Here is a 15,588-nt window from a genome sequence, read left to right as displayed (position 1 = left end):
CAATTATCTTTGCCAGTAGAATAATAATGTTATATAAATGGAGTTCTATAAATGTTAAAACTGAGTGGCATATATATACATTAACTGATAATACAGAAATGTTTTTGTTGAAAAACTTTTAGAAGACTATATAATACTATTTCACATATATAGTATAAAAACGAACCATTTTGCTTAAAAATACAAAGAGTGAATAGTACAAATTAAATAAAAATTTGTCAAATGTAGGTTCAGGATATTTGATAGAATTAATCATGTGAAGTGGAGGTATTTTACTTGGGGACAAACACAAAGCTATCAGTTACCTTCTGAGCATGCTGTATTCACTTCATTACCTTTTAAATTATACGTGTACAATAACTGAATCAAAGAAAAAGAACCTCTAACCTGTTTTCTAGATCCACATGTGTTCCATCATTTTTGCATGGTTTTGAGGAAAACTCATTAATTTCAATTTCACATAGAGGTCCAGGAAATCTGGATCACAAACACATCTTTTAAACAAGAAATGCAATAATTCATTAGTGTAAATATATAAGATTAAATCTTCAATTAACTGTAGCATAGCTAATTTTTAATAATTTTACATGTCTAATTTTTCAGTTGACATTCTAAACATTCATGCACTTAGTACATCTAGATACATAGATATTTGGGGCTTTTCTTTACCTAAAACTGTGGGCCTCTTCTTCACAGTCACCATCATTGTCATCCATGTCAATTCCACAGCACACCCCAGATCCTGCAAGAGAGGTGAGACAGGTATGGAGGTGCAATATGTGCTGTTGAGTGGGAAAGTCAAGATCAGAGATTAAGGCTAGAGAATGTATGTGCTCAGGAGGAAAAATTTAAAAAGCCTCATAAAATAAAAGACCTGATCTCAAGGTTCTCGTATGTCTTTCAACATAATATGTGAATGAAATTATGACAGTTCCTAGATTAATGAGATGAAGTGAAAGAATCAAAGGAAAGTACCCTACTTAATCTGCTGGAAGCATATGGTGGCTGCTAATGTCACTATTATTTGATAAGGTGTTTAAATGTTTGAACAAGAGGAGCTAAAATGATCTGGAAAGCTAAGGGAGTTACGTGATGGCCAATCTTAAAGTAAAATTGAGCTTCAGTGATCAGATTTATTCAAGACAGTCAGCAGATGTAGCAAATTATTTAATTGCTTTTTATATGCACTGATTCAAGAAAACAAATTATTTTGATTGATAGCTACATAATCACCCATCCATTTAAACACATGCCAGTTGTACTAAATGATGAAGGTGAAAGAAACATACAGTAGAGGCAAGAACAACGATATCAACATAATTGTATCAGAAAAATATTCACAAGCTATTCCTTTTTAAACCTTTAAATATTTTAGTATTCATGATTACTATCTCCAGTTATAAAGTAAGCATAATGACAAATATACTTATTCTCATTTTTTCATGTTATATTCTTCATTATCTTTTCTGTAGCCATTTAAGAAACAAGATGATTTTCTTCTGTCTTGCTTTTTCTGTGACAAAACTAGAACTAAATAATTGCAGTAACATTATAAACACCAATGTGCAGTTGGCCTAATTTAGCTGGAGGAACAGAGCGTCAAAGTGACTTTAAGGAAACTCTGGTGAGCAGGTGTGTGGACTGAGTGGAAATGAGAAGTATCTGAAGGACAGCGTGGTCCAGCTGCCCTCGAAAGCTTGACTCCTCCCATAGTGCTGTACTTATCCCTTCCCATGTAGCTTTTGTTGCCTCTCCTGGGGTCACTGTCTTTTCAAGTGTAGTTTGACCTCATTTGTAATGTGAGCATGTGATGATATGGCATAACTTCCTCAGTCTCTGCACCCTGACTTTTCAACTTCAGCACCTACAGCTCAATGAATATCAACCTCCGGGTCTCCGTGTTCGGCGCCCTTGACTGAATACGAAATGGGACAAGTTCATCTCCAGGGCTCACAGCATCACCATTCTCCCTGGTGTCTGCAGTCAGATCCTGCTCCAGACCTGCCTGGCCCTGGAGTTCATCAGGGAGGCTGCTGTAACCTGCAAAATCTTGCTTGCACTTTACAGGTGACAATGTGAAAACTAAAAATTATTGAATTGGAAGAAAACAAAAAAGTAAAAAGGAACAAAGTACAGATGCAACAAATAGAAAACAGATAGGACGATTTTCTGTTTCTTTTGATTGCTCTTAAAAATAATTTTAAACATTCCAGTTAAAAAGCAGAGACAGGTTAGATAAAATAACAGAAGAAACTAAATACTACCTAAAAGAAACTCACTTAAAATGAAAACGCAAAGACAGATTAAACATGGAAGAAATGAAGGTGCACTATGAAACTCTAATCTAGCCGAGCACGGTGGCACAAACTTATAATCCCAGCACTCTGGGAAGGTGAGACAGGAGGGTCACAAGTTGGGGAGCCCAGGCTGGAGAATTTACTGACATAGGGAGACGTTGTCTCAAAATTAAAAAAAAAAATAAAATAAAAAGGGTGGAAATGTAACTCACTGTGAAAGCCTTGTGTTCAATCTCTAGTCCTTAAAAAAGGAAGATGAAGTACTAGTGAATATCAGTCCAGGAGAGGCAATAATTTGCCTTATATTTTTCTCAATTCTCTGAACCATTTCATTAATATTTGAGGCTAACATGCTTGCAATACATAATGTCATATGTTTAGATTTAGATGTCATATGTTTAGCATTAAAATAAAAAAATTATTTATTCCAAAATTAATATGGTTCTCTTCTTTTAGGTGAGCAGGTTGTCATTCCAAACCTCTTTTCCTTTTTCATATTTAGGAAACAAATGTGATAGTTGTAAAATACTCCTATTTTCAAAGGATATTAGTCACTTAAATATTTTACTGTTGCTACATGATTTACAAGATAAGGATTTAGAAAGTTGAGGCTCTGCAGCATTCCTACTTTTTGGATGATTGGCTTTCTTTGAGAAAAGGCATTTTGGCACTAAGATGTCACTTAGAAATGTGTTCTTGAGGTACCGGCATTTAAGGGCAGCAGCCTTAGGGTTGGCATTAGGGTTAGAGTTATGGTTGGGGCTGGGGCTGGGGCTGGGTCTGGGGATAGGGCTAGGGCTAGGGTTAGGGTTAGGGCTATGGCTAAGATTAGGCCTACGGCTTGGGCTAGGGCTAGGCCTAGGGTTAGGGCTAGGGTAGGGGTAAAGTAGGGTTAGGCCAAGGATGCCAGGAACCATCCACGATTTCTTCTGGTATGGTGAATAGCACATTTGGCCTAGGAGCTTGGATGCTTGTAGGACAGGCTTGTCTGCCTTGATTTTGGCTTATTCATCAAGGTTGACATTTCTGAGATGGAGCTTGTGACTCATTGCATGGTAATGGGTTGGAGGATATAAGAAAGATAAAATGCTGTAAATGTGTGTAGAAAAATAAGGTAAACATGGATGGCATTGAAAATAATCCAAAGCTTTACTGGGAAAGTGTATGTTTTAGGGAGTGGAAAGGAATGACGTGTACAGACAAGGTCTCAGGAACTCTTTCTGATCCTTAGGGCTAGTAGTTAAATTTCGTTCATGAAAAGGGTACTTAGTTTGAACATGCACAGTACAGTGAAAATATTGTCCAAACACCAGGCACAGTGCATCACTTCTGTGCTGTTCCTCAGTCCTTCACCCCTACCCAGAGCTATTAGGGCAACCCTCAGCGCTTTGTGTATATAGGGTCTTCACATGCACAATGCAGCATCTCAAACAGGTGGCATCTTGGTCCTGTCCTTGTGCTGTTTTGCCTATGAATGCTCCATGTGAATGTGAATGATTAATAAATAATATGATCTAACACTTTCCTGATTCTCCAAAACATTTAAAGTTAGTTATAAGGTTAGAAATAAAATCTAGGATCTATACCAACCTAGATTATAGTCACAATTTAAAATCAGTACATTTTCATTTCTAACAAGTCCAGGCGTTTTGTGTTCTGCTTTACACTGTAGAAGAGATAATAGGGGACAAAGTTTATTAACAATAGAGAAATTTTCATAAACAATTTTTGAGAAGCAATTTATCATTCTAGTTTAGTTTTAACATCTATCATTGTAGAAATAATGTCATTTGGAGTCGCTTGGAAGATGCCAAATCAGCCCGCTGTAGAAAGGCAGGTCTATGCATGCCCTACCTAGATCCTGGGTTGCACAGAAGGCATGGAATCACCCCACTACAGACAGGCAGCCACATGGTTCCACACTACAAAGACACAGAGGATACCAGACCACCAGACCAAGGTCACGCAGAAACGCCAAATCACCCTGCTACAGACAGGCAGCCACCTGGTTCCACACTACAAAGACACAGAGGATACCAGACCACCAGACCAAGGTACTGAGTCCCGTTGTTCCAGGCCCAGAGGTAGGGGCTTCTGAGCCATCGTCCCACTGCTCCTGGTCCAGAGGACAGGGCTTCCTGGTCACCATTGCTCCCACTGCTCCCAGCCCAGAGGAAAAGGCTTTTGGGCCACCTTCTGTCCAGCTGCTCCCGGCCCAGAGGAAGGGGCTTCTAGGCCACTATCCCTGCCACCACTCCCAGCCCAGAAGGAGGGCCTTCTGAGCCGCCATCCCATTGCTCCTGGTCCAGAGGAAGGGGCTTCCCGGCCACCATCCCTCCAGCTGCTTCCAGCCCACAGGAAAGGGTTTTTGGGTCACCATCCCTACCGCTGCTCCTGGCCCCTGGCCCACCTCACCCAGCTCAGAGGAGGTAATTCGTGCAGGTGCTAACAGAACCCTGTCGCAGTCAATATGAGAAAACATGTAAATAAGTCTCAAAATCAGACTTCCAGATCACCTACAGCAATCCCAAAGGGAAATGAGATGGAACACTCTGATACTCAACCACCTGGACCCACTGAACTGGAAACAAAAGGGGATCTGGAAAAAATGAAATCAGAAATAATTTCTCAGATAACAGGAAAAATTGGGCCCCTAGTGCAAAACATGATAAATAAATCTAGAGAGGAGCTGAGGAACATGATGGAATCCCAACATAAGAAACAAATGGAATCCATAAAACAGATGCAAATAGATTTCCAGGACATGAAAAACTCCATTGAAAGTCTACACAGAAGAATGAGCTAATGTGAGGACAGAATTTCAGATATAGAAGATAGGATTGCAATTAGTGACCAGGAAAAGAAAAATTGCTTCAAAATTATAAGGGAACATGAGAAATCAATCCAGCAGCTGCTAGATGATGCAAAAAAGAATAACATAAGACTGATTGGGCTCAATGAAGAAACAGGAGAGAGTGCAGATGACATAAAAAAAACTCTTCACAGAAATAATGGCAGAAAACTTCCCAAGTAGGGGAAAAGAGCTTGACATACAGATAAGTGAGGCATATAGGACTCCAAATAGCCTTGATCCAAAAAAATCTACACATAGGCATATAATTGTTAAGATTCCAGAAACACAACAGAAGAACAAAGTTCTCCAAGCAGTCAGAGAAAAGAAACAAATCACATACAAAGGAAAGCCCAGCAGAATCACAGCAGACTTCTCAACACAAACCATCAAGGCAAGAAGAGCTTGGAGTGACATATTCCAAGCCCTAAAAGAAAACAGCCTCCGACCCAGATTGATGAACCCTGCAAAACTATCTTTCAAAATGGATGGAGAAATAAGATACTTTCATGACAAAGAGCACCTTAGGAACTTCGTGAATACCAAACCAGCACTCCAAAGAATTTTGCACGATAGCCTAGGAACAGACATTGAGGATCACAACCCCAGGAAGCAAAGCAGAATGAACCCATCTGGCATGACAAGAAATTAAATGTAAAGGGGGAGAACCCAACAAAAAGAAAAAGTCATAGCAATGACAAGTTAATATGTTTCAGTTATAACCATCAATGTTAATGGTCTCAATTCACCAATCAAAAGAAAAAGACTGGCAGAATGGGTCAAGAAGCAAAATCCAACAATATGCTGCATACAAGAAACACACTTCATTCAAAAGGAAACTCACAGACTGAAAGTTAAAGGGTGGAAAACAATACTCCATGTGACAAGAACCCGAAAAAAAGCAGAAGTAGCTATCCCCTTGGCAGTTCAAGTAGATTTCGAACCAACACTGATTAAGAGAGATGAAGAAGGACACTATATCCTTGTAAAGGGAAGAATCCAAGAGGAAGAGATGACAATCATAAATATCTATGCACCAAACACTAGTGCACCAAACTATATAAAACAAATACTAATGGACATGAAAAGTCATATATGCACTAATACAATTGTAGTGGGGGACATCAACACCCCACTGTCACAAATAGATAGATCAACTAGACAAAAATAAGTAATGAAATACTAGAACTCAATCAAACTCTTGAACAAATGAACTTAAAAGATGTTTACAGAGTCTTCCACCCCATAAAATCAGAATACACATTCTTCTCAGCTGCACATGGGTCATTCTCAAAAATAGACCACATACTCACACATAGAATATGTTTAAGTAAGTGCAAAGGAATTGAAGTTATCCCCTGTATATTATCAGACCATAGTGCGATGAAATTGGAGATCCATAGCAAAAGAAACTCAAAAAATTTCATAAACATGTGGAAATTGAACAACACACTTCTGAATAACCAGTGGGTCACAGAAGAAATTAAAGAAGAAATCCGACAGATCCTTCAATTAAATGACAATGACAATATAACATATCGGAATCTATGGGAAACAATGAAAGCTGTCTTAAGAGGGAAATTCATAGCAGTGAATACACATATTAGGAAAACAAAACGAGCCCAATTAAACAACCTAATGCTGAACCTCAAGCTTCTAGAAAAAGAAGATCAGGACAACCCCAAAGCTCATACAAGGGAGGAAATTATAAAAATCAGAGGAGAAATCAATGCAATGGAGACTAAGAGAATGATACAAAAAAAATCAATGAAGCCAAGAGTTGGTTCTTCAAAAGAATCAACAAAATTTACAAACCTTTAGCCAACCTTCTCAGAAAAAGGAAAGAAAAGGCCCAAATCCATGCAATTAGGAATCAAAAGGGTGAAATTACAACAGACCCAGCAGAAATCCAGAGGATCATCAATACCTACTTCCAGAACCTATACGCCAATAAGATGGACAACACAGAAGAAATGGACAGATTCCTAGATACATATGAATTACCAAAGTTGAACGAAGACCACCTAAACATTCTGAACAACCCAATATCAACCAATGAAATTGAAAATGTAATTAAAAACTTATCAACTAAGAAAAGCCTGGGCCCTGATGGCTTCACTGCTGAATTCTACAAGACATTTAGAGTGGAACTGCTGCCACAACTGTTTAAACTCTTCAGTGAAATTGAAAGGGAAGCAAGACTCCCAAATTCATTCCTGGAAGCAAGCATCACCTTGATCCCCAAAGCAGAGAAAGACCCAACTGAAAAAGAGTACTATAGGCCAATCTCACTAATGAACATAGATGCAAAAATCCTTAATAAGATAACGGCAAACAGAATGCAGAAGATCATCAAGATCATACACCCTGACCAAGTGGCATTCATCCCAGGGATTCAAGGATGGTTCAATATATGTAAATCAATCAATGTAATACATTATATCAATAGAGCCAAGGACAAAAACCATATGATTATCTCCATAGATGCAGAAAAAGCATTTGACAAAATCCAACATGCATTTATGATAAAAACCCTACAAACAATTGGAATAGATGGTCTCTACCTCAAACTGATAGAAGCCATCTATGCAAAACCAACAGCCAATATCATACTCAATGGTCAAAAACTGAAATCCTTCACACTAAAATCAGGAACAAGACAAGGATGTCCACTATCACCACTCTTGTTCAATATAGTTCTGGAAACATTAGATAAGAATTATTTTTGTCACTGAAAAAATTTGAAATGTTTATTGAAGAAAATTGTAATGTTTTCACATATTTTGAAAACTCAGGTATTTGTTTGCTTGTAAAGTAATGCAAGGGTTCTCTTCTATAAAGATGCTGAAGAATGACATCAGTAATTTGAATCTTTTGAGATGTATTCAGCAACAGGTAAATGCCAAGTCAAATTGACCAGTCAGTTGAAAGTTGTATGTTGAAAGTAATGGGCTAGATTTTGACAAATGTGATACTGATGCCTATAAAATTGACCATATCAAGACATTGAAAGATGATTTTATCTTCTATTGGTTGTGAGTGAATAAAAACAAATGATCTTTTGTTTTTGCTTTGAATGCATAAGCTAATTCATTCATTTTCTCTCCCTCCCTCTCTCTCTCTCTCTCTCTCTCTCTTTCTCTCTCTCTCCCACTCTCTCTCTCTCTCTGTATTGCTCTAGAAAGCAAAATAAAGTCCAGTTTGGAGTGATGTATTATTATTATGATTAAATTCTTTTCTTCAAGATTTCCTAACTGAAGTGTACAAAATTGAATAATGCTGGATACAAAAGCCTTTATTACATCTGATTTTAAACTTCTGAATATTTATTCATGACTTTTATTGTTATGAGAACATCACAATGTGGGGTGTGTGAAATGGTGAGGTACAGTGCCTTGCTGGCCCAGGCTCTATCTTGTTTTCAGGTGCCCGGGTCCCTTGTGCTATTGGCCAGCTGGTGTCCCATTTTAGATCTCATCCCTTTTGATCCAGCTTGTGTCCCAGATTAGATCTCATCCCTGCTGCTTCCTTCCCTCAAATGGTAACTTTCTACAGCCTGTCTAGTGTGGCAAACCTATGGCACACATGTTATTTGTTGGGGGTTTTTTTGACAAAAGATGTTAGTGTACAGTTGCTTTTTTCTTCTAAACCAAACTCCCAGCAATCAGGTTTAACTGTAGTGTTGGCACCTTGCAATAAATAAGTGGGTTTGGGTTGCAGTTTGGGCTCTGATCTCTGAAAGTTTCACCAGCACATAGTCCTCAGATGTGTTTGGTGTTTAATTAACGCACTGCTCTTAATGAGTGTGGTAAAATGCTTATCCTTTTCCAACTCATTCATATTTTAATAAATTTTGTGATATCTTCATGTAGTTATATTTGCCAGTGAGTCTAGACAATACGTTAATACACTTGAGGACAATGGCCTTCCCAACACCGGGTACTATGTGAATTTTAACTGAAATAAAGAAATTCTCCAACTTCTATGCCAATCATAGTTTAGTGGTTTTCCACTCTTATCATGAAATTTCATTAATAGGGAGAACAAACACAGTGATCTTTTATAGGGCATTTTTGCTGGCTTGTTTTCTCTTTTTAAACATAAATCAATGCAGCATTGCAGAAACTGAGTTAACTACACTTATTAAATTTACTTGTGTTCTCATAAATTCTAAATAAGTAGCTTGACTGTTCCAGACTAGTCTTTTTTATTTTTAATTTCAGATGATAGATCCTAAAACATACACCTAGGAAAGCCATATGGCTGTTGTTACCGGTGGTCCCGACATATACCCATTCCCACTGTCCATTTCCTGTAGTTGATTTCACTCCAGTGGCTGCTCCTCTGGATTTCATGTGTTCTGTGAGAAGTTAATCTTATGCTGATGCTCTGTTCCAGGAGCAGGGCTGATCGCTCAAAGACAGTGGTTTTCACTTTAGGATACATATTCAAATCTCTGACTAGTTTATAAAATTCCTGGAGCTTAGACCAGACACAAGACAGAATGGATCTGAACTCTCCGTGTAGAATTCACGCCCCTGTGTTTTATAAGCGTTTCCAGCCTGCAGCAAGCTCTCCCTGGCTGTGTCTGTTAAGGATCACAGGTCTGAGTAGAGCTGACATGGAGAGTTATGGCATTTACTGTGATCCTGTGAGAAATTGCTCACCCTAACTAGGCACCTCCTGAAGCGATGCTTTAGGGGTGACGTCTGGTTAGTTTTGTCCTGCAGCAGTGAGTTTACAGGTACATTCCGCATATAGAAAGCTATGGAGCCAGGGAATCTCAAAGAAATGAGGTGATTTGTCTGCTACTGGGCTTCCAGTTAAACAAGTTGTTTTTGTTGTTAGTCAAAGCAGCTTGAATAATGTTTTCTTCCATTTACAGATAAAATTCTGCAGAATATACAAATAATATTTTAAAATATCTTGAAATATACTAATTTTATTTCATAAAATGTTTATTTTGTATTTGATCATCAGAGCCAAAAAAAAAGAAGGAAAGAAAGAAAGGAAGGAACTAAGCCAGGCCTGGTGCACATACTTGGTATCTCATCCCAAGCACTCTGGAAGCCCAGGCGGGGGATGGCAAGCTCGACCCAGCCTGGGCAACTTACAGATTTAGGGAGACACTGTCTCAAAAGTTAACTAATTCGGGATGGGGATTTAGCTCAGTGGTTTCGCCGCCTGCTGCGCAAGCGCAAGGACCCGAGTTCGATCCCCGGCACCAAAAAAAAATAATTTAACTAATTCATTAATGAAATAAAATAAATAAAAAAGGACTGGGGTTGTAGCTCAGTGTGGAGAGCTTGGGTTCAATCCTCAATACCAAAAAATTATAAAAAGACATTACCATTATTTTAATAGTTTGATGAATATAGGAAAAACACTCAACAATTGGTTCAATTGTAGTCGCAAGTTAAAACACACATGGGGTGGTTTTGTTTGGCAGAATGGAAGTAGAGCTATGAGACTGAAATCAATAAAATCTATAGATGTAATAATCCATACATCCATAATTGAGTGTATTTTCATCCATTTTCTTCTAGTGATATTCTACTGTCTCAAAGATGAGCACAAATCTATAATCCAAATTTGTTTAATAATTTTGGTCATTTCATATGCTACAATAATGCTATGGCAGGGCTGGGGATTTAGCTCAGTGGCACCGTGCCTGCCTCACAAGTGCAAGGTCCTAAGTTCGATCCCCTTACCAAAAAAAAAAGGAAAAAATAATGCTATGGCAATAATACTGATTACTTGAACTGAATTGCTTTTTTGGCTTTAATAATTTCATAATCTGTTTAAACTTCACTGTTATTACAAATAATTATTCTCAAGTTATTTAAAATACGTCATGAATGCCGGCTCACTCATATTTTCAATTATTCCTTCCAAAGGAATCACTATGCTGAAACTTGGTTTATTACTACCAAATATTTCTTCATAATTTTATCTAGTTATGTATCATTTAATAATAGAGTTATTCTTCTATTGTATTTTTAAGTGTGATCATATACTTTATTAATTTATATTTTGGTTCCTATTCCTTTTTATTCTTGTCCATTTAGATTTTAATAAAATCTCATATATATATAAAATCTTAGAAATCCTTTCTTTTCTACAGTTTAGGAATCCCTCTCTACCAGCATCTTCCAAAGTGAATCTGGATATGTTTTGACATTAAATCGTGTTGACATGTTGGCATCAGCAAATGAAACTGGATTTTAACTTTAATATAAATGATCATAATAATTTAGGAAATAATGCATGAAGACAAACTGTCCTGTTGACAAGGAATACTAGAATTTCAATCACTAGAAGATTTGATATATTCTAGAATTTGGCTGGGATTTCTAAAGGAAAATTAAAAGAAAACCTTTGGAAATGCTGGGGAATAAAATTAGGGATAAAAATGTGGAACATAGAGAATATTTATAATTCTTCCTTTGTAGGAAGAGACTGGATCTATGTTATTTCAGATGAAGACAGAAAAATAAGAAGCACTCATTTTAATTCAAGTGAAGAGCTGAATCCTCAGTAATGACCCCCAATTGCTCAGAAACACAGTGCTTAAAAAAAGCACAAGGTTCAAAATGACTCACAGTCCTAAATTTAATGTCCAAAACTATAAAACACATACAAGATAACTTCCATCTAAAATAAATCTCAAATCTAAATAAACCTCAATTTTAAAGTGTACAAATACTAAACTGACATTTCACAGAACAAGATACAAAGATGACAGATAAACATAGAAGATTCTCAGCATCATATGTTGTTGGGAATGGCAAGTAAGACAAAAGAAGACACCACTACAAACTTGGTGTGAGTAACATACAAAACACCAACAGCACTAAACTCTGATGAGAGGTATACCTCTCTCATTCATTAGTTGTAAAAATGCAAGATGCTACGGTAATTTTGGAAGACAGTCTGATAATTTCTTATGAAGCTAAGAAGGCATAATAGAAGTACAGAAATTTCACTCTTTTGTAGTTACTCAAATGAGTTGAAAAGAAAAATCTACATAAAAGCTTGTTTGTAGAAGTTTATATTAGTTTATTAATTATTATAGAATTTGGAATCAACCAGTGTGTGGAATCAATCACTAGGTGACATACTTTTTAAAACAATGGTGTATCCAAAAAAAAGAAGTGATACTCAATAATAAAGTGAAATTATCTATGAAGCTATATGAAGCTATACACAGCAGTGTGCTTTGCTGAGGGAAGGAAGGCAGGCAGTCTGGAAAAATGTACATATTATATGATTTGAACTCTATGATATTCTGCAAAATATCAGTAAAAAAATTCTATAGCCAAAAAAGGTAAGACTATATACCCAATAAAATGATCACTGTGGCTAATGTCCTGGGGTAGGGGGAGAAGAGTAGAAAAATAGAAGATAGAGCTCTTTTAGGACCTCAAAACTACTGTATGTTATACTATTATGATGTGTGCATTACACTATGCATCTGTCAAAACCCAAAAAGCACACAGTGAAGCCTTATACATACTTTTGGCATTAGTTAATAATAATGTATCAATATTGGTTTAAAAATGGACACACTAAATTACAAATGTCAATAATAGAAGCAAAAATGGTGTGCATGAAGGGAGAGAGGAGAAATTTGGGAATTTTTTGTACTTCCCTCACCCTTCTGTGATTGCAAAACTGCTTTAAAAATAAAATCTATTTCCAGAAGTATTTAAAAAATGGGCTGGGCTAGAATCTGCATTTTGGTCAATACATCTTTATTGAAAAGAAAAATCCTTGAGCTGAATGTGAACAGAGAATAAATATGAACACATTATAAATACATTAAAAGACAGGAGGAAATCTGTACAGAAGGTGCAAATAGTGGATTAAAATGAACTTCTCAGAAAAAGTGGAGAAAAAAACAGCTTCTGAGAAAAGCAATGTCTATATGATTTCAAAAGTTGAGAAATGCTACGTAAAGTAGTTCTATTTGAGAAGATCTATTTCACTGAAAGAAAATAACTGGCATTAAAATCATAATTTAGATAAAATGAATAGGATTAACTCGCCATCACTAAAATGTGTTTATAAAGGATCTACTAATTGAAAATAAAATGATGAAAGGTCTGGCAACACTCTAAAACAAGCAACTCAGTGGCAGTCAGGACAGAAATGCTGTTTAGTAACTATCAAAAAATATCCCCTGTCCACTGAGAATGTTTAAATGGCTATGAATGCAACACTTCTTTGTTATAACATTGAGTCATTATTCGCAAGCTGTCACTAGGTGTCTGCATTAGTCAGCTTTCTCCTAACTGGAAAAAAATACTGGACAGCAGCCACTTAACAGAAGAGAGGTTTAGTTGGGCTTGCAGTTTCAGGTGATTCATTCCACACACCCTGCAGAAAAGACATGATAAAGGGTTTGGTAGAAAATCTGCTTGCCTCATGGTGCGAGAAAGTGGAGAGAGCAGGGAGGAGCGGACACCAGAATGCCCCTGACAGGCTGCACCTCCAACAGCCTGTCTCTTCTGATCCCCCTGGCAGCTCGGTCAGCTGTAAGCTCATCAGAGGATTAAGCGCCGCAATGATGAAATCAGCTCCCAAAACCCCCGACTCTGAACCCGAGACTTTTGGAAGACATTTTACTTTTTTTCTATTAGTACAAGTCTTTTTTTTTTAGTATACGTGCTCCCGAAGCGAGCACAGTATGTCTTTAGCACATCACACGTGCATTTGTTGCAGATAATTGGTATATGGACATAATACATCTTAATTTATTTATATTCTCTTCATCTCTTCCCTCTCTCTCTCTCCCTCCATCTCGTGGTCCTGATTGGAAGACACTTTAGATCTAAACCATAAGATGCCCTTTTGGGGTATGTGAGGTGCAGGGGACACAACCCAGACTTCACACAGGCTAGGCAACTGCTCTTCCACTGAGCTGTATGCTCTGCTCACCACGGGTGTTGGAGCAGGCAGATGCCTGGGTGCAGTAGCACCGTGCTGAAACAGAGCAGCTCAGTGTCATCTGTCCACAAAGATGTACATAAAATAGATGCCTAGAGATGCAAGCAGCCGAAGTCTTCATCAATGCATGAAAATATATATATATATATATTTTATAAAAAGGTTTTGAATGTTTTGAATCAATTCAAGATATTGAGACAGTCACACCTGCACAACCAAGGCACTCATGAAAGAGGACTTCTAGTGCTGCTTTGGAAAGTGGCAAGAATGCTGTGATGATTGTGTTTGAAGCAAAGGGGGTGCATTTTGAGAGAGACAGAGGAGAAGAGAAGGGAGGATAGGGAAGGGAAAAGAAGGGAAGGGAAGGGAAGAGAATGAAGAAAAGAATAAAAAGAGGAAAGGGCAAAATACATTGGTGTTTATAACATATCTAAAGAACATCAGTTCAAAGTTTGTGAGAGTAGAAATTAGATAATTATTATGAATAATATACAAATATCTAAAAATCAGAAATATTTTGCTCTTTAATTTTACTAAAATATTTTGAGACCCATGTTTAAGTTATCATTTTATGCTATGCACTAACACATTAGTTCAGTTGTCAATTTTTGTGTAAAGCAATGTCTAATCACAAAATATATGTCTTCAGTGTATTGTAAATAGAGAAATGTTTAGGACCTAGTATATTTTATGTGAAATAACCACTCCAAAATCACTTCTATAGCTTCTAAAATTACTTTAAGTGGGTTCAAACTGTAAACACAAATTTGCTTTGGAAAAATTAAATTGCAAACATAATATTCAAAATCCATGAAAAAAAAGAAAGGTTGATACTTATAAGTGATTTCCATAGTAGGGGATATGTTAATTGTGATTTACTTTAAAAATGAAGGCAAAATATGAGGAATATATAGTTTATGCATATTATAATTTCTGATGACAAAAGGTATTTTCTTCTGCACAGTGATAATTTTTTTTGATTGTTGAGTCAAGGATGAATTTTGTGCTTGGATCTTTCAATACATGACAGTGACATACATCATGGACAATTAGTACAACTTTGCAAGAGATATGGAAATGTACAATGGTTATCTTATAAACTAATCATACAAGATAATGAAAACAATGTAACATGGTGACTTTGCAAAAAGAATTAATATTAGTTCAAATAATGTGCTCACAAGACATATGAAGGAGAAAAAGAAAAAAAAATATATATATATACTCGTGTTCAGTAGACATTCTTACTTCTTAGCTACATCCCCAGCCTGATTTCATAATTATTGCCTAAGCTTCAATTCTATGAGTTCATTTATCATTCTGGAAACTGATGGATCTTCAGGGCATGCATTTGAAATACACAAATTTATTAAGCAAAAAACACATGATTAGAAATTAACTTGGTATTTCAATATATCTAACATTTGTTAAATATTGTCATGTTCTCATAGACATATATAAGAATAGGGAGATGAGTTTCCTTTGTCCACT

General features: G+C 36.7%; 1 long non-coding RNA gene across 1 annotated transcript in view; it reads right to left on the bottom strand.

Moving 5' to 3' along the window:
- Positions 1 to 387: 387 nt before the first annotated feature.
- The window catches only part of LOC110349523 (uncharacterized), a 38,430-nt gene continuing 23,229 nt past the window's right edge, over positions 388 to 15,588 (bottom strand). The window contains exons 2-3 of the long non-coding RNA XR_002395547.2: positions 670 to 742; positions 388 to 494 (exon numbers count right to left, since the gene is read on the bottom strand). This is a non-coding gene — a long non-coding RNA (uncharacterized LOC110349523). The remainder of the gene's footprint in view (positions 495 to 669; positions 743 to 15,588) is intronic.

This window comes from Heterocephalus glaber, unplaced genomic scaffold (assembly GCF_053883595.1).
Source record: "Heterocephalus glaber isolate CG9 unplaced genomic scaffold, H.glaber_assembly_v1.0 deba00000594, whole genome shotgun sequence".
Classification (NCBI taxonomy): Eukaryota; Metazoa; Chordata; class Mammalia; order Rodentia; family Bathyergidae; genus Heterocephalus; species Heterocephalus glaber.
Note: the sequence above shows the minus strand (reverse complement) of the source record. Positions and strands in the feature narration are given on the sequence as shown.